General features: G+C 35.9%; 1 protein-coding gene across 13 annotated transcripts in view; it reads left to right on the top strand.

The window, feature by feature from the left end:
• The window catches only part of LOC114676844 (uncharacterized), a 451,137-nt gene that overhangs the window by 370,213 nt on the left and 60,355 nt on the right, over positions 1–20,569 (top strand). Inside the window, exon 6 of one of the 13 annotated variants that reach the window (XM_077997960.1) lies at positions 8,314–11,778. The exons of the other annotated variants lie outside the window; for them this stretch is intronic. The gene's annotated coding sequence lies outside the window, so the exon portion shown is untranslated. Of the gene's footprint in view, positions 1–8,313; positions 11,779–20,569 lie in introns of those variants that run through there. 13 annotated transcript variants of the gene reach the window in all.

Here is a 20,569-nt window from a genome sequence, read left to right as displayed (position 1 = left end):
TTGTGCAAATCAAGTTACAGTTTCATCTCATCTGAGTTGATCACATACATATTTTTCTTTATTTTTTAAAAAAACAAATTTCTTTACAAACATTAAATAAATGGGGTGGAATTTACTTTCTTCCTTTATAATTAGATGATTTCAGTTAATTTGATTTTCAGCAAAAGCATCTTTATCGGTTTTGACCATGTTGGAAACTGAACACAGTTCATCTGGCATTACTGGCATCAAATTGGAAATGTATATAACCTTATGTTGAAAGTACAATTACAAGTGTAATTCTCTCTTGACGTTTGCTTGAAATTCATCTCTTTTGGGTTATACGTTAATAATGAAGGGTGGAAATTTGCTGTAAGCATTTACATTTGATTTAGACACAGGTTAATATTGTTTGCCTGTAATATATTTAATGTTCCAAAACTGCTGTCTGATTTATCTTATGTATCTTAAAACTCACAGCTATTAATTCTTCTCATTTTTCCACTAAAGCTAGCATACTGCAAAGCAAAATAGTAATATATTCTATAAGTTGTAGAATTTCTTAAGATTTATCTCTACCATTGGATGAGGCATCCTAGGCCCTTCTCCTCAAGGAAGTGGAAAATATTCTATGCCAGTAGTTGTCAGTAAAAAAGGATATGTGTCGCTAAAGTTTATTTCATATGAATATTAATATTCCTTATATGGCCATCATTTTCAGTGTTTCATTTTCCAAATGCACTTTCTAAAAACATGTAAAATTATGGTCCATTACTAACCACTAATGGATAATTTTATGACTGAATTCTGCACCAAAAATGATTATTTGCTGTGTGAGGACAGATTTGCAAAACAAGATGTGGTAGCATTTAAATGGCCACTTATTTTTAGTAGAAGACTGCCCTGACTGTGGCCTAAAACTTAGATTTCCATTTCATGGCATCATTATCTTCAGACTCAGATGGGCGTCTCTTGCACTTAAGGAGCATGAGGAAAACCAATTTGATTAAAATAAGCTGTTTCATATCGTTAGGAAATTTGGAGATGGAAAAATAATGATTTGTGTAATAAATGTATGATCTGAAGCCACATTCATCCTCCGAGGTAATTAGCGATTCTGTATTTTCAAGAACCAGGAAGGCAACAGATTTTTCCAAGGGAGGCTCTTTTTGTAGAAAATTGTGGGTATAGTACTTGATGGTCAAACTGAACAAAGTAAACTGTTTGATTTATGATATGAATATTGTAAGAATTATTCTGTAGTTCATTTGTTCCCATCAATTCATGAAATCAATCTTTTAAGCATATTTTGCAATCAAAATTTCTAAAAGAAACCTAAGGATCTTATAATAACATCCCACTTCTTTCTATATTATTTTCATGCAATATACTGCATATCTGGATCCATTAAAGCAATTTTAAAAATTTCTTCTATTGATATCGCTACAATCTATTTCAAACATTGGTACCTGAAGATAATTATGAAGTCAGCAATGATTCAGTGAAACAGAATTTAAATAGTGCTGAAGCATAAATACTACCCAAGGAGATTTGGATCTTTTTAAAAAAATTTAAGATCTAAGATTTACCCATACTTAAACTTCAAGTATTTATTTTTTAACTAATCTCCACTCAAAGAGCCTTCAAATACTGTTTCCACATTGTTTAAAGTGTAAATGAATAGGATAATGAAAATAACTATTAAATAAAATAGACGTTAAGTGACCTGCCTGCAGCCACAGAGTTAGCTCACAGCTATGCCAAGAATCAGATTTAGATTTTCTGGTTTGCCCGTGTTCTTTTCACTGCTTTTGTTAAAGAAGTCAAGGTCTTAAGATAACTGACTTCAATACATAGTTCAGTATCTTTGTTTGTCAGCAGAAAATGCACTTCATGCCATTGTGGTGTTTAGATAAAATAGACAAAATATAAATGCTAATGAGATGCCCAGTATGTGACAATGAACCGCAAAAAGCAATATAATGTGACAAATATTTATTAAAAAGCTAATTCTGTCAATATAAATATTTCTGAGGAGAGTATTCTTTTCACCTTCAGAAAGCCATATAATACCAGTAATTAATGAGCGGTGAAGATAGTCAATGGTAAATAGTTTCAGATTTTTAAAAACGAATTTAGTAATTGGCAATATATTCGGGAACATTATTAAGTTGGTTTTTTTTGCATCACAAAGATTGAGTTCTGCTATTTCTGTTGACAGAACATGTGCTAAATGATAACACTGATAAATAAGGGTAAGTTAGGTAATTTTTAGAAGTGTAGTTCCAGGAAGAAAACTTCCTAAATGATGGAAGAAAAAAATAAATTAGATATTTTTCTGTACAATTTAGAAACAGATGAACTGTAGATTACAAAGTATTACTTCGTGATCTCTAGAACAAGGCTATGACATGAGGAATTTAAGAAGCTACCCTTACATACATTGTATCAGGCTCTTACCCCTCCCTCCAGGACCTTGTGCTGCCTGTTCTATTGCCTGAAATATTTATCTGACCCAAAGAAGATTGGGTCTTAGATGTCAGGTTCTCCAAGAATCCTCCCCAGACTGCTGGTGTCCGTGGGAAGGATGGTCCAGTGTGCCCCTTAGAGTCTGTACTTTGTCAGCCTTTGTCACACACAATATAATCAACACATCGAATGCGATGGCCTGTTTATTTCGCTGGAGAGTCAACTTCCCAAGAATAGGAACTGGGTGTCCAAGGGTCTAGCTGTGTTTCACCCATAGTAAGTAATCAACTCTGATTGAATGAAGGGATACTCAAGTTATCTAGCCCTTGTGCAAGTCCCTATAGCTTAGAGTCACAGGCTGTCTTTTGAAGCTCTTTACTACACTTTATTTCACTCAGATGATGGACAAGGAAACTGAGACTCAGGCAGGCTAAGAGGTCACACACCATAAATGACAGAGTGAGGAAATCGAGCCCATTCTCTTTCCTCGCTTATTCTTTCATTCAACAGATTTTTGCTGAGCATCCTCTAGGTGTCAGACATTATGTCAAAGCTGAGAACCCAAAGATAAATAGGTTAAGATTTCCTGAAGCTCCCTGCCTAGTCAGAGATAGACTGTAAACAGTAATTATAATTCAATATGATAAGGGCTTTGACAGAACCATGTACTCTGTGCTGTGGAATTTCTAAAGAAGGAATCAATGTCTGTGCATATTAAATCACTCCATTTTATTTTAATATTCTTTTAATACTCTTTTATGTCTGACTGTTTAGTATATAACTACCATCATTTAGAAGAAGGTAGGCAAAGGCCTGTTCAAATTAATGAAAGTTTAAATATTGCAATATTATTTCTAAACTAATTAGTTTTCATGATTGTTCATATTGTACATTAATTTGAATATCAAACAGAAGTCTATATAAAGCCTAATCCACAATAGTTTTAAGTGTATTGCTTAGAAAAATCAGTATTGTCATTTATATAACTTGGAATCCAAGGAAGATTCTCAGAAGAGAATGATCATAAGCACATTACCAGAATAGATGAGCGAAGAACTGGGGTAGGAGTACAATATGGCATGAAGATGGCTTAGGGTGAATCAGGAACTAGCAACACCCTTAGAGAAAGCAGCTGTGTGCCTGAGTTTTGATCAGAAGTTCATCTGCTGTTTTTAAAAATCTTTTAAAGAATAACTGGTTGCCTGGATGAATAGATTTATTTTACTTCTCATAGTTTTTAAATTATTCTTCAGACAAAAGAAAAGAGCCATGGCAGATTATGGCATTTAATAATGGCAATTCAAAATATTTTATCAAGTGGATTTAAAAAAAGTAAATGTCAATAAACAACATAATTTTATTTGCATTTCTTAATAATCCCCAAGCCATTCAAACTGAGAGCAATGACAAACTCATAAAAAAACAAGTCATGAACCTACCAGGAAATTCGAGGAGGGAATCTCGCTTTATCAATCTATGTATCTCCAGTGTTAAGCACGATGGCTTATCTCATACATGGTTGAAAGGCTTCAACCACAAAAAGAAGAATCCCAATTGAAGACTTCATTTTTTTTTGTTTTTGTTTTTTTGAGATGGAGTCTCTGTCACCTGGGCCGGAGTGCAGTGGCATGATCTTGGCTCACTGTAACCTCCAGCTCCCAGGTTCATGGGATTCTCCTGCTTCAGACCCCCGAGTAGCTGGGATTACAGGCGCTGGGATTATAGGCAAGTGCCACCACGTCCAGCTAATTTTTGTGTTTTCAATAGAGAGGGGGTTTGGCCATGCTGGCCAGACTGGTCTCTAACTCCTGACCTCAAGTGATCCCTCCGCCTCGGCCTCTCAAAGTGCCGGGATTATAGGCATGAACCAACATGCCCGGCCTAAGACTTCATTCTTTAAAAATAAGTAAACAAACCAAAAGTTGAATAGACATAAACCAAATAAGTATGAAAGAAAACTCTGCTTTAAAAGCCTAATTCCAAAAAACCTACGAGCCGCAAGTCATCAGTGATTAAAAGCTAGGAGGCACACTAGGTGTTTAAAAGTAGTACCTGTCCCCTTCTAAAGCAGCCAAACCAGTGAAGATGGGTAGAAGCCAATAAGGGGGCATTCACCCCTTTCAGGCATCTAAGGAATGCACATTCAACACATTCCAAGGGCACCTCCCCCGCTGCGGGCTGCTCAGGCCATGGCCTTCCACCTCTAGCCACATTGCACAAACATCAGGAGGAAAACAAAAGAGAGGCCTTTCTGGATTTGTCACATTGCTTCACACTGGTGCCCCCTTCTCTTGTAATCAAGATAAAGAAAGTCGTGGCCGGCGCGATGGCTCACGCCTGTAATCCCAGCACTTGGGAGGCCGAGGCGGTGGATCACCAGAGACCAGGAGTTCGAGACCAGCTTGACCAACATGGTGAAACCTTGTCTCTCCTAAAAATACAAAATTAACTGGGCATGGTGGTGCACGCCTGTAATCCCAGCTACTCAGGAGGCTGAGGCAGGAGAATCGCATGAACCTGGGAGCTGGAGTTTGCAGTGAGCAGAGATCACACCACTGTACTCCTGCTTGGGCAACAAGAGCAAAACTCCATCTCAAAAAACAAACAAACAAAATAAAATGTTACAAACCCATTGTGAAAAGGGGAAATGTGTGAACCCAAAAGTTCTGAAAAAGGAAGTGGATGGGGCAGCAGGAACAGGTGAAGTAGCCCATGTAGAAAAATTCCAGAATTTGCTAGATATTTTTTCTTCTTCTGGTCACTATTTAGAACTCTTTGCTTAAATTCTCAGTTCCAATGTATTGTGCATATATTGTCTCAGCTCAAGAATGGAGAAGAAGGTGTTTAACTCTAGATTAGACTACCCAACCTGTAGTTTAGTAGGGTGAACAGAGTTCATAAACAGAAAGCCCTGTCCTTACCAGTGTTCATCAACCATCTGCTTGCTGCGTCCAAATCAAGCCAGTCAGGAAACTCATCCCACCCTTGATAACCAGAAGCAGTAATTCAGCGAAGTGGACTAATGGTACTATGTCACTCGTTTTTACTATATAGATATCTGTGAAGATCTCTCTAGAACTTCATATATGTGTAAGTGACTTGCTCCCAATTCTTTTACATTGTATCAGTATCAGCTGTGTTTTCCTAGGAGGCTGAGGCAGGAGAATGGCGTAAACCCAGGAGGCGGAGCTTGCAGTGAGCTGAGATCCGGCCACTGCACCCCAGCCTGGGCGACAGAGCGAGACTCCGCCTCAAAAAAAAAAAAAAAAATGAGCCTCACATAACTAAAATTTCTACTGTAATAAAGCAAGTTAATTGTAGTGAAGTCTAATTATCTATTTACTGTGATTTCATTATAAATCTTGTGGGCTTTTTTTTCTTACATTGTCCTTATGTATTAACACCTCTTGCAAGGCATATTTGATCACAGTTTCATCAGATAGGCATACTGCTTCAATGTTGTTTGAGAAAAATCTTTATCTTTCAGCTTCATATTCTAGGAGGAATCAAATGTAACATTTACTTTTCATTTTGATCGCATATTAACTTGAGGTCATAATCTTGCTTTTAACAATCCATCTCTTCTAAATTATAGACATAGAAGGTATGGAAGTATGTGTTTGCCACAGAACAAACCCTGGATATATTTCCATCTTGCTTATAAAACTTGTCTTTATGTAAATATTTAAATAAAATATTTTTGGATAAATGGTTTTTGTCATTGCCTATTATGTCATTTTCTATTAAAAGTGAATTTTATACTTAATTGACTCTGATTCTTAAAGCATGAAATTCGAGTCCATTCTTCATATGAGATAGGGTTAGTAAAACAAGTTAGTTTCATGGGATCAAAAGCTACAAACAGGCTGGGCATGCTGTCTCATGCCTGTAATCAATCCCTGCACTTTGGGAGGTCAAGGCAGGAGGATCCCTTGAGGCCAGAAATTTGAGACCAGGCAGAGATCCCCTCCACGGGCGAAAGTGCCTCCCAATCGCGCCTGCGTGGGGCTCGGGATGCTGGGCGTCCTTGGTTCAGGCCCACAGGGGCCAGCCCAAAGCAGCAGGAAGGCTTGAAAGGGGAGGTCGAGGCACCTGTGTGGTGTGGGAGAAAAAAAAACAGTGCAACAGAGGTCCCCCCAATGGGCGAAAGTGCCTCCCAACTGCACATGCGTGGGGCCCAGGCTGTGCAACATAGCAAGATCCCTCTCTCTATAAAGAAAAAAAAAAAGTCAAGTGAAAATATCTAGAAACATGCTTTCCCCAAAATGTGTATATTTCCTTATGCCATTCTGCCAATTAAAAATTGTCAGTTCCTGGATGTTACTTGGATGGTGTTTTCCTAATACTAAAGCTACTTATTCTAGGCATTTGTGAGTTTTATCATTCTCAGGAAGAATAAATTAAGTGTCTTGCCTTTACTAATAATCTATAGAAGATATAGTACCTTACAAAATGAGATCTGCAAAGAGAATTTATCTATGTCTGTAGGTTAGTGGAGGGACATCAAGAGTTAGGAGGGAGTGTATCTGCAACATTCTGAGTAAGATTTTGATTTAAAACCAATGTGGCTTGTTAGTCTGATATGCCCCCTCTATACCACTCAAGATGGTGCCTACTCCTTACCACTCATACTTACCTTTACCCATTTTTGATTAACTTTCTACCCTCAAGTTCTTCTTGTTGGGTATGTGTGGAATGTGATGGCCTTTAAAAAAATAATTTGGGGAACAAGTGTGAAAAAATATATATGAAAAATGTTTTAACTGTTCTAAGTATTATAATTTAAACATCAAAAGAGTTATTGTATATGTTCAAGATTGAAAGTTAAAAAGTGAATATAAAATTCTACATAATAACTATTTCAACCTGAACCTAAAACTGTGCCTGTGGAACAGTGCATAAAATATTAAATAGAATTAGGAAAGAGTTACTTGAGTAGTGAATTGCCTCCTGCATTGTCAGCCTGTGATATCTATGGCCAAATATTTTGTAGCCTAGATTCATAAAATGTATATTTAAAAAAATCTTAACACTTTTCATCAAATAGAATGGTTTGTTTTTAATTTGATTATAGATCAAATGTTAATTTGATTATAGATCCAATTTTAATTTGATTATAGATTCTACTTAATCATTGCTTTAGGTTCTTAAATTTCTTTTATAGAATATAGATGACGAGATTTTTAGGGTTTCCTTTTAGATGGTTCTGAGGTTTCTGTCCATGTTTAATACTGTGCGTTTATAACTTTATGATATTCTTTTGTCACTTGCCTGAACGCAGGTTTGTTATTTTTCTTTTTCTCAAGGAAAGCTTTAGAAAGATAATCTAGATCTTTTAAATTTGGAAGGCATTCATGATATCCAGTTACTTCCTCTAATGATTGACTGCTGTTGTGAAACCTAACGTTAATATTTAAGAAGTGGAAAATTATGGATTGTATTGTAAAATAGTCAATTAAAGGAAAAATTTTTTGTGTGTCGGAATCTAGCAACTTTCATTCCATAATGCTTAAATCAAGTTTAATGTATACTAAAAAAGTCAAGTTTTACTTTGAACTATTAAGACTAATACAAGACTCCCATGTTTTTTCAGATTTTCCCAGTCTTCAATGTTCTAAGGGATTTACTCTGAGACTACTCAAACCTTAACATTTTTGATGTTCTCATTTACTCACTGGCTGTTAAAATCGCCAACCTTGTGCATCAGTACTAGGAGCTCTTACTTAAAATGATTAATTGTAATGTTTTCAACAGTGGACACTAATGTTTTTCCTTGGGGGAAAAAAGTCTTCCGTATATGTTTATGTGGTTCTCTTGCCTCTGTAGTTGACTTAGATTAATTTCTTTGCTAATTTTCTTGTTCAGTTGGATAAGAGAAAGGCTTCGGGCTTTGTATTTCCTGAAAACCAAGAAAAGTAAGTATTACACATAAGAAAATATCCCATTTTACCACTTCTTCCCTTGGGCAGTTGACACATGTGCACGTGTGCATGCATAGCAATCTTTTGCAGTGAACAGAGTTTATATATGAGGTCTGTTTTTCAGTATCGTAGAAAGATATCTAATCTATTTGAAAACACGTTGTCAGCGCCTAGTGTTCCAAAACATAGATTGAACTGAGTGTAAGAATACCGCATAGTATTGGAAGAAAAGTAATTAAAATCATTTGGAAATTGTTTTGAAGAATGCATTGCTGCAAGGTGTCATAGCCATATACACATGACACCACCATCTTATGGAATGTACAAAAAAGGGGGGTCTCTTGTGCCAAATACACATTCTTCAATTAACGCTTCACAATATGTAGTGTGAACTTTCCTAGTCTGTGTTTATCCCTCCTGAGGCTGCTACTTTTAATGCCACAAAAACTGTTGCCTGTAGATGTTCTCCTTCCGCTGGATCTTCGGATGAAGAACTGTTTACAGGTGCATTTTCTACTTGAGTCTGTCTAATAAGCTGAACTAAAACTAAACTAATACAAGAAAGCAACAAGAAAGGTCTTCTTATGATGAATTAGTTGCGCTTATATACATATAAGAGTTAGTGAGGGCCACAAGAATAAACTGGCACAATAAGCTATTTGTATTTGAACACTACTGTTGGTATTGAACTATTTGTATTTGAATATAATAATTACTTTGAATTCCGTAATTAATATACTTATATGTGAAACATTTTCCACTCGGGATATTTAGAGTCGTGGATTTGGTGGGGAAAAAAAAGTTATTTTATTTTATTGTGAGGGTTTGAATAGGCATTTTGACATTCATTATCTATTTGCAGGGAAATGACAAGTTTTCAAAATGAAACAGTCTTGGCTATCTGTCTCTTTTGAAAGACTTACTCTCATGTTGTTTATTTAATTGTTTTGTCCGCACTAATCTTGCTTTTTTGAAATAGTGCATATTCCTTTTAATTACATCTACTTATTTAAATAAAACTTTTAAATTGTGAATAGCGATGAATCACCATATCCGTATAACTAGAATATGAAAGTCTTAAAACATTAATGCGCTAATAATTAGAATATTCCTGTTTCTTGCATTTGTTATACATTAATACACATTCTGAAAAAGAGGAAATGCCTATCTTGGAAGTGGCTTAAGTTGTTTTGGGCCCTTCTTCTCAGGGACAGTCATATATTTTGGAGCAGCCAAAATTCACATCTCTTTGCCAGTGTGCAGGCCCAAAATGCCAGGTTATTATGCATTAGTAGAAGGGCATATTTTCTTCATACTGTATTAATGAATTTATTTCATGAATTTTTCTTTTCAAATGTCTGTAACTGTAATTATCTTTGCTTATATTAAATTCAGTTTCACTGGATGACTTAGAATGCTGATATTCAAATAGTTTTTTGAAGCTCAGATTTCAGGCTTTGTTCAATTCTACTTACAGTATTTATTGCAACTAATCATTATTCCACCTGCCTCTGAGCCACCTTTTACCTCGTAGTAGCAGAGGTGAGTCCAGTCTCAGGCAGGAAGAACAAGGATGTGTTTGGCAGGTAAACGGATTAGTGAATCTACATCAAGGGATTGAGTCAGCAGTTCATACCAACAGAGCTAGAGCAATGCTTTTTGAACTATGGGCAGCTGTCCTTCCTCTTGATGCATGCATCTTTAATCATTTCCAGCATTTTCTTTTCCGTTTATTATTTTCACCAGGGAGGAGAGAGCCTTATAATATTAGCCTGTTATGTTAGCTTTCCATAGATGTGCACATTATTTAAATCATATATAAATTAGATCCATCCTTCAATAACAATTTTAAAACTAGTAAATCATCTCCTAATAATTTTTCAAAATTTAAATTACTGTTAATTTCAGATAAGGCTAATAGGCAGTGGTTTTCTTGTTCTGCAACACTCTTAACCTGGAACTAAGCCATGTTCTCTAATAACCAGGTCTCAAGGTATATGAATTTTCTTTCTATATTGGAAACATGGTTAGTGTGACCTAAAGCTCCAACTTATTATTACATACATGGAAACCAATCTAGCTAGTTCTTTCTTATTTAAATTATATTTCCTTAGAGCCCTTTCATTGTTCCTCTTGGGGAGGACTTAAAGGTTTTCTTGGTTCTAGTCACAATCAGAAAATACATAATGAATTTTGTACACATAAGAAGAAAGAAGTAGAGGGACATTATTGCTTGAAAACAAGGTGTAGCACATTTTTTTAAATTACTGTATTAAATAGAATCAGCATATGTTAACAAAACAGCAGCTAAACTACCCCCATCTAAACTTCAAATGAAGACAACTGAGTAAAATGAGTAAGATGTTTTCTGACGTAATCACTGAAGTCTCAAAGGAAAAAGGGACAGTCACAAAATTACTGAGTCTGATGAATTAACTATTTAAAAGTGTGATTAAAAGCCAGTGGAAATGATAGGAATGGCAGCAACAAAGCATCCGGAATGTAGAAATAGAGGTACATTCACTGGCCAACTGGAGTAGGGTTTCTGTTATCCCAAGACTGTGTTAAGTGATTAGGAGTGAAGGCATGGTTTTCACATTATCTCAACACATCTGCTCACTGGACGAGTAGTGGATGATACGGAGGTTGTCTGGTAATCCTAAATGGAAGAGGATATAAGCCATGAAACAGGAGAGTGAGAAAGGTGATAGAAATATGCTTGAACCTCATATGTTGTTAAGTTCTGAAGCCCTTAGGAATTTCGTCTTTTAAAATTATTATTATGTTCCTTTGCTATTTCTCCTCAAGAATAGACTGTGACTTTTCTTTCTTGTCTTCATATTTTTTAAAACAGTTTCTAGCACATTTTGTACAAAATCTCTAGGAACATTTTAGGGTTTCTTTAAATTCTTAACTCAGTGTTTTTCAAGGCAAACCATTCTGAATAAAGGAACACAAAATTTCTGACATATTTGAAGTATGTAAAAACTCTAAATTACCTGGATCCTAATGAATTATAGATGCAGTTTAGGTAGCTATTCTAAAAATTAGGAAGGTCAAATACTACCTCTTTGTTTGGAAATTCCACCTCCGTGATTTGTTCATGATAGCCTTTTTGTGAAAAGGGTTTTGACTGTAAAGAATGAATGAATGAGTAAGCAGTTTTTATTAAACAAGCTCAACTTTGTTCTATTGCTGCTGTCCCTTTGTTGTTGTAATGTATGCTTCTAATTCATGCAATACCAACATGTTTTCCTTCTCTTCAAGAAATAAGCTTTCCTAAAATATTTTCACTTCTAAACAATGTGGCATATATATTTGAAATTTTCTTTGAGTTAATAGAGGTCTACTTTAGGGCATTATCTAGAATATTGATAAAAATCTTTTTAAATACCCTCAAAGCTGCTTGAACAGGGGATGCAGGGTAGTCAGAAATAGAACTATACCTGCTCTTTTCTTACTATTTATTGAATATTTTCTAAATATAAAGGGGGAAAGATGATATAAATATTATTCAAAAGAAATACAAAGGAGAAATGCTTGACGTGATGGATACCCTGTTTACCCTGATGTGATTTCACAGTGCATGCCTATGTCAAAATATTTCCTGTAATCCATAAATATTACACCTACTGTGTACCCACAAAGATTAAAAACGAAAAATTTTTTTCCAGGGTATATGGGCGTATACTTTCACTTTACAGTTGTAGAAGTTGGATGCCTGAGGTTTGGATAAATTACTGCTTTCACAAGTCAGATTCCTTTAAAACTGGTTGGGGTTTTTGAGAATGCATCCAGTGTATCTGCTCCTGCTCTAGTGAAGAAGTCCTCGACTGCTGCTACTTAGGACAAAATCATCATGGTACATGGAAGAAACCTGTAAAAGGACCTGTAAATATTAGATTTTTCTGACTTGTTCACTTGCCTCCTCCTCCTTCCCAGCAGTGGACTTTTTTTTTTTTAGGGTCTATGTGCAAGCAGTTTTATTTTTTAAATATATTCATAAAAGTTGCTTTTTCAAAGGAGTCTAAAATGCCTTTCATATTTGTCATTGTTTTCTTTAAATCTAGAACTCTTTTGGAAGGGATATGTAACTTGTGATGGCATTGTTATAGTTTGGAAACTGTATTCATCTGCTTCTTCAACTCAAAATAACAGTACCTTCAGATCCTGAAAACTTAACTAGTTGTCTTTATTTATTTTTACCCCACTACACCTTATGTACCTTAATCAATAGGAGTTCAGACTTTATCCTCTTGTTTTTGCTGCATTTCATATCTTCAAAAATCAACAACTCTGTCATTGCATTCCAGACACATGAAGCCAAGTTTAAGAAACAGTCATGAATTGGGATTTTTTTTTTCTCCATTTAACAAAATTTACTTTAAAAGTAGCAGGTAAAATAACCCCAAATCAATCTGTTACAAGGAAATGTTATTTTATGTTTATATGGCACTTTTTGTTTTCAGTGGTTTTAAAGTTGCAAAATGGACGTTCCATTCCACTGTGGTAGTGTAATGCATTTTCAAAGGAAGAAACCGAAGCCTTGAGGTGTTAAGTATGCTGTCTGCAGTTGCACAATGAACATGGCAGAGACAAAATTAGAACTCAGTTTCTAAGTTTTGTTTTCTTTCATCTGTCTCTCTTTTACATATTTAATTCTCAAATTAGAAGTGTGATGTACTTTCAAATTTAATTTAGACCCCTGAAAAATACTTTTTTTCTGTGATACATTTTTGCTTACTTTTCTGTAATCTGATTATTTTCAAAAAGTTTTAAACAGTAGTTAGAAATATGAATGAAACAGAAATGCAAAAAGAAGCCTCCAAACTGATAGACTGGATTCTGGTAAAACTAAAACACTCATGGAAGTTTTGTTATAAATTTTGTTCCAAGAACTGACCTTATTCCTCTGGAAATGACATCATGATGTATCACTAAATGGTCTACTTTATCATGAAACTTGAGACTACCACATGGGATAGAATATTTAAGTTCCTGAACTTAATGACTTAAGTTTTCTTGAACATTAAGGTATTCAGTGATTACTCTCACAGGCTTACAAGATAATGAAAAGTCTAATCTTTAGCTGAATCTTCAGTCATATAATATGTAGTCAGATAAGAAGTGAATGGACAACCAAATAGTTAAGTAATGAGCCAATGGAAAAATGAATGAATGAAACTGACAAGCAAAGGCTTTAATGGATTCATATTAGATATTATGGTTTTATGCTTGATACATTATAGAATTCAAATAAAAATGGAAAATATCTCTAGGATATCAATTATTCAGCTATGCCAAAGTTATTCAGCTGCTTTAAATCATAACCTTCTTACTTCTACGATGTTATACAAAGGAGAGAATTCAAATGGAGGAAAAAGACACATGGGAAAAAGTATTCATTGTAACCCTATACATTTGATCCCCAATTTTTTTTGGAGGGGTGTGTGGGGGATGGAGTCTCACTCTGTTGCCCAGGCTGCAGTGCAGTGGCGCGATCTTGGCTCACTGCAACCTCTGCCTCCCAATTCTCAGAACTGTTCAAGCAATTCTCCTGCCTCAGCCTCCCAAGTAGCTGGGATTACAGGCGCATGCCACTATGCCCGGCTAATTTTTTTGTAGAGACGGGGTTTCCCCTTATGAGCGAGGATGGTATTGATCTCCTGACCTCATGATCCACCCGCCTCCGCCTCCCAAAGTGCTGGGGTAACAGGCGTCAACCACTGCGCCGGCCGTGATCCCAACTTTGAAGCCCTAGAGAGTCTTAACATTTGGGAATTTGTTAAGCAAATACATTCCTGGGATGAAACTTTTTACAGCTACTTAAAATATTGATTAGACCAATAGTACCATGTGATAAAAGAAAGAACAAGAGCTATGGGATCAGAATAAACTATATTTTTCTTTTTCTTTCTTTTTTTCTTTTCATTTTTTTTTTTTTTTTTTCTTTTTTTTTGAGACGGAGTCTCGCTCTGTCGCCCAGGCTGGAGTGCAGTGGCGCGATCTCGGCTCACTGCAAGCTCCGCCTCCCGGGTTCCCGCCATTCTCCTGCCTCAGCCTCCTGAGTAGCTGGGACTACAGGCGCCGCCACACCCGGCTAATTTTTTGCATTTTTTAGTAGAGACGGGGTTTCACTGTGTTAGCCAGGATGGTCTCAATCTCCTGACCTCGTGATCCGCCCGTCTCGGCCTCCCAAAGTGCTGGGATTACAGGCTTGAGCCACCGCGCCCGGCCAGAATAAACTATATTTGAGTCCTCTGTCACTTCCAAAATGTTCCAAATATAAAGAAGCTCCTGGAATCTCTGTGCACTCTTATAGTTTCTTTGCAGAATCCTCCCTGACCTGACATAGACTACTTATCCTATTGTGTACTGAGATTCAACACTGTACTTGCAGATAAACCAATTTAATTTTGAGAGGTAATCTGACTAAACACTTAAGAAAGGAATGAATGGAATCAAATAGGCCACGATCAAATTCTGGCCACTTACTACTGGTACCACACTGGGTACATTACTTCTTTGAAGCTCAGATTTCTTGTCAATAAGTTGCTGATAATTATACTGTTTACCCAATGGATGATAAAATGGCCTGATAGGTACTAGCACTGAGCTAGATATGGATTTGGTATTAAGTACGTAGTAATTGTTAGCACTGTTGTTGTCTTATGCTAATCTAAAACTTTTACTCAAAACAGATTTTAGTCGGTCATTTATGCTCAAACTATTACTTCTTAGTACACCAAACACCCTGTATAACCAAACCCCCAATCCAACTGCCGGGCCGTTTTTCCTAGTAACATTTCTTGTATAAGCCAGCATTTTTGGAGTTACTAGTCATTTCCCCCAAACTGTGTGAATTCCCACCCTGAGCCTTTCCTCCTGCTCAGCCCACAGACTATGTGTTTTCTCCCTCTTCTAGATTTTCCTGTTGAACCGTCCTTTTCCTTCAAGGTTTAACTCAAGTGGAGCTTCCTGCTGGAAGACTTCTATAAAGCACTCAATATTTACCGTCTTTTTCTCCTGTGTTTTTATAGCACTTTGTATTTGATAGAATGCTTTGCACTTTCCGTAGATCATAATTTCTATATCTGACTCTCTACCATATATTAAACTTTTTGAAGACAGAAGCTATTTCTCCCTTCATTTTTGTAATTCTTTTAACAACTTAGTAACTTGCACACAGTGGATACTTATAAAATATATGTCAAATTAAATTCAAGTGACTGAAAGCTCTAGAAATAACTTTGTGTAACCCTTCTTGACACAGATGTGCCATTTGAAGTGCCCATTTGAATATGATTTTTTAAATGTTTACATATTGAATTTTCACGTACATAAAGTTGGTTCTAAAAGGCTGAAAGTATTGGCATACTTGACACAGAATCACTCCCCCCCACCACCACACTTCATTTTAATTTATTGCACAGATAGAAAGCTAATGGGTACAATTATATGGATATAATCTTTCCATCTGGGCTAGTTCATGAACAAAGCATATTAGGTAATTTACAAGTTCTGTCCTGGCTTGCTTAAAACAGTACCTGTAACATTTTGGGAAATTTTTACTAGCTCAAGAGAGGGAGAAATAAATGAATTGATTTACATGGTCGATTTGGAAGACTTATGGATCCTCTAGAAAGAAAATAAACTCAAGAGTTTTCAAATATAATATCTTATAATTCTCTCTTTAGAAAGGAAGAAATTGTAGTTCTTTAAAACTGATTAACTATGAGGATGGTAAGATTGGGGGAAAGGATAGGTGAAAACTTGGCCTGAACATGAGTGTCAGCTGATGTTGAAAGAGTTTCTAATTTTAGTAATTAAAATAAAATTTTTTAATAGCTTCACCCATTGCCACATAATATTAATTAGGCCTCCAAAGACAAGAAAAGCTCGCTCCTCTGTGAACCATTTTTACAGGAATCTCTGTGCCCTCTTAGAGTTTCAAGTCTATGACTTGAGAGATTTAAACTACAAAATTCTGTGTTTATGTGTGTGTGTCTCTCTCTCTCTCTGTCTCTGTGTGTGTGTCTCTCTCTCACACACACAGATACACACACAGACATACACGCACATAATTTTCTCCCAAAAAATTTACACACAAATTAATGGCGTGTTCCTTTTTGACAGACTTTGGCTTAAACCCTATTGTAAAACATTCTAAAATGGCTGATGATATCTACCTACTAACAAGGACTCTGTAATCAATAACCCAATCAAATACTCAAAATGCTTAAATATAATCTTAGGATTTTTAAATATCCTGATTATTTTCACTTGGTACTTCATATTGAATGAATATCACCAAGATCCAACTTGACAGGCTGGGCGCAGTAGCTCATGCCTGTAATCACAGCACTTTGGGAGGCCGAGGCAGCCAGATGACCTGAGGTCAGGACTTTGAGACGAGCCTGGCCAACATGGTGAAACCCTCCCTCTACTGAAAATACAAAAATTGGCTGGGCCATGGTGGCAGGCACATGTAATCCCAGCTACTCGGAGGCTGAGGCAGGAGAGTCACTTGAACCCGATAGGCAGAGATCTCAGTGAGCCGAGTTCTAGCCACTGCACTCCCGTCTGGGCGACAGAGAGAGAGTCCGTCTCAAAAAACAAAACAAAACAAAAACCAAAACAAAGATCCAACTTGATTTAAAAAAAATAAAATAAAAAAAGGCGGGGGCTGGACTGCCCGCGTGCGGTGGCTCACGCCTGTAATCCTGGCACTTTGGGAGACCGAGGTGGGCTGATAACCAGGTCAGGAGATCGAGACCATCCTGGCCAACATGGTGAAACTCCGTCTCTCCTAAAAATATAAAAATTAGCTGGGCGTGGTGGCAGGTGCCTGTAATCCCAGCTACTCTGGAGGCTGAGGCAGAATCCGGGAGGTGGAGCTTGCAGTGAACCACTGCACTCCAGCCTGGAGACGGAGCCAGACTCCGTCTCAAAAAAAAAAGGGGTGGGGGGGCTGGACTTGCCAGAGTTTGGTTGGCAAAGAAAACCCATCAAATTTTAAAATTATCAAAGTCAGAGTAGACTTTGAAAAATCTTTATTTCTGTTTGTATATAATGGTGAACTTAAACAATCTATGAGAATTTTGCATAAGGTCCAATTCTCCTTCTTCAGAACTGGAGAAGAACTTATTTATATATTACATATTTTTCTTTAAATAAAAAAGGACAAATCAGTTCCTATTGAATCTTAATTTGGAAGTATTGTTTGATTGTGGAAGATTCTAGAATGCATGTTAAGAATCTGATCTTGTCCATGAGCCCCTTCCCTGTTTCACTCCATGTTCTCTAGTTTAGCAAGCTCATAGTGACACAGAGAGCATTTTTCTATAGAGTTTTCATAGCATATGTTGTATGGATCACATACTAAACATTTATTTTGTAATTTACAGTCTAGAGTAATTATGAGAAAAGAAACTGGGTAAAAAATATCAGATCAAACTTTGATAATAATAAGTTTAAGTAAGAAACTAACTTGTGAAATTTACATGTTAGCTGGGCATATTTCAAGATATCATCTGTTGGGAAACACCTGAAACAAGTTGTTTTCTAATAAGATTTACCCCCCCATCGCCCCCGTTTTTTTCTTTTAGCTGAATTGTTATGGGAAAACACTTTTGTTTGGTTGGTTTTTTTTCTGAACAAATATTTGTGTGACAGTTTCTACTGCTGTTGGTTCAGTTGACATTCTATCATAAATAATAAAAATTCTTCGATGTTTTTACTCTTACAAATATAATAAATCTTCACTTATATTAACATATGTAAATTGTACATATATAATACACGTAAATTGTCATATGTTACAGATGCTTTAGAAATGTGGTATATTTGAATAACTATATGTACATCACAGAACCACAGGATTCTGGAATACATGTGAATTAAAATCATTAAAATGTTTATAAACTGAAAACTCAGTCATGTGAATTTACTTATGAAGAATACCTTAATATTACAGTAGAGGCAGAGTATGGGAGATGTTTAATTTTAGTACAATTTTAAAGCAATGATATGTTTCACTGGCTGCTTACTTTTAAATTATATATTCATAAACTCAAGCAATGTTCATTCACAAATTTTTCCCTATAAATTTAGCTTTCCTCTACTAATCAAGGATGTAAGTTAGTAGACTCTAGTTATTTCTGGATTGCTTGGTTCATATCTTAAAAAGGAGAGATTTTTTAAAATGGTGTTTACTCAGAAATTAATGACATTTTTTAAGGGAGAAAATTTGGGATTTCACATTTCAGAAGTAGTAGTATTGGCAGATGTATATCAGGATTTTAAAAATTCCTTGCAAAAATATGCATTTTCCACCTAGCTGGAAACAACATGAAATCTTTATTCTATGGGAGATCTAGAGAGGTTGTGTGCCTGTCTAGATCCCGTTCCTTCACATCCTACAGTGAGTTAATAACCAGTGGTGGACAAGAATGCAGATCGCCTGCCTTTTGGGTAGGTGTAATTTTTCATTACCCTGAAAGTCTTAAAGGTAATCTTCAGCATATTGAATACTTTATTATATGTTAAATCACATTTCTAACTGTTCCAGATCATGTTTCTATAGCCTGTGTACACAGTGATTGACACATAAAAATCAGCCACACTTAACAAGTTGAACTTAAACATCTTTGTATGAATTTAATATCTAATTGTGAATTGCTACTCACTACGTGATCACCATCTGTCATTCAAAATGAACTGAGAACTGTACATGATCACTATTTATTTGTTCAATCTTTTTCAAGGCAGAATGCCTAAGGAAGTTACTGGTTATTGATTCACTATAATTGAAATGCCCACACATTTGAAAAAAAAAAAAAAAAAGGTTAAATAATGAAAATAACTTGTTTCCCTGTATACTGATTTAACTAAAGAAAAAAAAGTAAAATGCATTTGTGATTCGCTTGTACATTGTCTAACCACAATAAAAACTTACTTGAGAAGTTCATCAGACATATATATTTATTTCATAAATAGGTATCTTTTGGATGGCTTTTGTGAAGAAAATGATGCATTGGAGTTGATATACTGTGCATAATATAAATGCCAATAATACATTTATTCTTCTAGATTTTTATTTATTCTAAGTTTATCCAATTATTATGTAGGACTCTTTACATCAAAGATTGACTGCCTCTGTTTTTGCTTTGAGGAGTCTTAGCTTTTGCCCTATGTCCAGTTATGTGTTTCTGAAGCAGAGCAAAAGTTGTTGGTGCTTGTGGGTTGCTCTCCTTCTTGTGCCAGAATCACCTCCCTGCAAGACTGCATGTGGAACATTCCTAATCCTCATTTGTTTCTCCCAGGACTCTGGCTCCTTTGAGGGATTTGCCTGCCTAGCTTGATGGAGGTATTCCAGCTCTGCTTTCTTTCAGATAATATTTCTTATTCATTTTATCTAAATAGAGGATTATATTAGCTAAACACGATTGAACTTGAGATATGAGTAGGTACCTTTCTAGTATCTGGTTTTGTTACAGGTTCTTATGGTTGATTTTCTGCCTGTAATGTAGTATTCTAATACAACCGTCCTTAAATAGCAACAACTCCTAGGAAAAAAGTTTCGAGGAAACCTATGCAAGCTTTTTGAAAGAAATTGGCATTTAAGTGCTTAATTCAATTAGCAACTCATAAAGTCTATATTGACTAGGATGCAAATAGCCTTTATAAGCATTAATTTCATGACACGAACATTTTGTAGAAGTGAATGTAGAGTTTGTAGATCCTTAGGCAAATCTTCACTGTCAGTTGAATTTATTTAAAGAGCTTTTCTGGTCACCTTTGAACCTCAATGATTTCTCCAGATGTACAGAAGTGAACAATGTAAAAATCTTGCTGTTTCAGCAGAACTGATTCCAGCTGGCTGGGAACTGGATCTGCAAGTCATTGGTTACAGCTGTGTTTCGATTTATGTGATGGTTGAAAAAATAAATTACCCGATTAGATGGCTAGAAAGAGGACTCTTTGTTTAGCCCTTGTGTGGGGACTGAAAGTGTTTATGGTGCTGTTTTCTACGCAGCCTTTGCAAAGTAAGCTGGACAAATAGACTTATTCAATGCTTCTAAGAAATGTTGCATATTCAGCTTTAATTCTTTACTAAAGAAACTGTATTTTTTTATAGTGCTGTCATCCAGCAAATGTTTGAAAGGTCTAGCATTTAAGAGAAGCAGTACGTTTTCTGT

Source organism: Macaca mulatta, chromosome 3, assembly GCF_049350105.2.
Source record: "Macaca mulatta isolate MMU2019108-1 chromosome 3, T2T-MMU8v2.0, whole genome shotgun sequence".
NCBI lineage: Eukaryota > Metazoa > Chordata > Mammalia > Primates > Cercopithecidae > Macaca > Macaca mulatta.
The sequence above is the reverse complement of the archived record's forward strand: the minus strand, read 5'-3'. Positions and strand labels throughout refer to the sequence as shown.